Raw genomic sequence first — 2,347 nt, 5'->3', positions numbered from 1 at the left:
TTACGTGAAGCTGTGTGGGGGGGCTGACACCCTGGAAGGTAGAGATGCCATCCAGAGGGACCTCGACAGGCTGGAGAGGTGGGCCCATGCCAACCTCAGGAAGTTCAACAAGGCCAAGAGCAAGGTCCTCCATCTGGGTCAGGGCAATCCCAGGCATCGATGTAGGCTGGGCAGTGATTAGCTGAAGAGCAGCCCTGAAGAAAACGACTTGGGAGTACTGGTGGACGAGAAGCTCAGCATGAGCCGTCAGTGCGAACTTGCAGCCCAGAAAGCCAACGGTGTCCAGGGCTGCATGGTGTCAAGAGGTACGTGGTCAGCAGGTCGAGGGAGGAGATTCTCCCCCTCTACTCCACTCTCATGAGACCTCACCTGGAGTACTGCGTCCAGTTCTGGAGGCTACAGCACAAGAAAGATCTGGATGTGCTGGAGCGTGTCCAGAGAAGGGCCACAAGGATGATCAGAGAGGGCTGGAGCACCTCTCCTATGAAGACAGACTGAGAGAGTTGGGACTGTTCAGTCTGCAGAAAAGAAGGCTTTGAGGAGACCTTACTGTGGCCTCCCAGTATCTCAAGGGGGCCTACAAGAAAGCTGGTGAGGGACTTTTTAGGATGTCGGGTAGTGATAGGACTAGAGGGAATGGATTGAAGCTAGAGATGGATTGGTTCAGATTGATGTTAGGAAGAAGTTCTTCCCCATGAGGGTGGTGAGACACTGGCACAGGTTGCCCCTAGAGGTGGTGGAAGCCTCATCACTGGAAGTTCTTAAGGCCAGGCTGGATGGGGGTCTAAGCAGCCTGGTCTGGTGGGAGATGTCCCTGTCCGTGGCACGGGAGTTGGAACTAGATGATCTTTAAGGTCCCTTCCAACCCTGACAATTCTATGATTCTAAAAGTCCTGTAAAACCTGGCTATCTGATGTGCTAGCCAGAAGTAATATTCCTTCCCATGATTTCATGAAAGAGATCACACCTTCCTGTTCCAAATAGTGCTGAAATGTGGAGTGATAATGTCTGCCTACCAAAGGCCATTACTCAGCTGGTAGGTGGGGAGTTCGTAATCTAGCTCAGTACTGCCTCAATATGTGAGCCAGTGTTCCAGTTCCTGAAGTCACAGGATGGTGGGAGAACATCAGGTCTTCTTCTATTTATTTGTTTTTAGGTGCAAGTTTTGAGGTTACCAAGTTGGAGAAAACATGACTTTCCCAGTGGTACAGTCCTTCCTTCTTCCAGCAGAGAGAGAACACATGCACTTTATTTTGAAAAATGCATTGAGTTGTTTTCAGCACCTAAGGATGAGAAAAATATTTCTCCATTTCCTTTAAAAGCAAGACGTAGCTTTACTTCAGCTAAGGGTTTTGTGTAGAGCATATGGGAACCTTGCACCAGGACTTCACTGCAGCAGCAACGGATGGTTTTAAATATTAGTGGTTATAATAAAAAAAAGTGAGACTTAAACTCAAAAAGAAACTATCTGGTGCTCAGGGACCTATTTTTTCCCCTTTAAAAGCACAGATTAACAAACATGAGTTTATAAAAGGGAGAAAAGAGGAAGACAGTACAGAGAAAACCAGGTACCAGAGAGACCAGTCACTCCTTTTCCAGTGTGTACGGATACATATTTTTAGCATAGCCAATAAGTGAGTAGATTGCTTCTTTCTCATCCATAACACCTTAGGACTTGTTTACTGTCTTCCTGGGCAAGCAAATGCTGCTGTTTGCTCTAGCTGATTTGCACTTGTATAGCTGTGCCTGCTAGGTGCTCCAGCTCTCCTCTTCCTCTCTGACGGCTTCTAGCTTGTAGCTGTGTAGCTTCACAGCCAGTGCTGGGTAAGTTTGTGCTTTCTGCAAGAACACTTAGAACCACAGGCAGCCTTCCTTCATGGGAAAGGCTCTGCACCTGCTTATCAGGAAAATGAGGTTTCAATTTAGCAAAATAAAAGGAAAAAATAGCTTATCATGAGAGTATAAGGAAGAACTCACAGAAGTAAACACAAATGACCATCTTAATATTTAGGTGTCATTTTTTAACAACTACTTCCTCCCAATTCTGATACTTTTCAAGAGCCTACAGTGTCCTGACAGCAGCCTGTGTTCGTTAAAAGAGACGGTTTGAGCTAAGCTGTGGTCCACTAACTGAGCCCATTCATATTGTAGCCGTTCTCCTAAGGTTTGCTAGCAGTCCTGTTAAAGCAGTCCATGATGTTAAGAGATCTGGAGCTGAAGAGGCCAGAAACTGTTCTGTGGGCATTTACACAATGTAAAAAAGCTCAATGTATCCTTCCAACTGCCATCACAAACATCCCAGGCAGCATGATGCAGGAACAGGATTGAAGAAATCAGAGAAATCTGC

The sequence above is a fragment of the Apaloderma vittatum genome, unplaced genomic scaffold (genome assembly GCF_000703405.1).
Source record: "Apaloderma vittatum isolate BGI_N311 unplaced genomic scaffold, ASM70340v1 scaffold7585, whole genome shotgun sequence".
NCBI lineage: Eukaryota > Metazoa > Chordata > Aves > Trogoniformes > Trogonidae > Apaloderma > Apaloderma vittatum.
Note: the sequence above shows the minus strand (reverse complement) of the source record.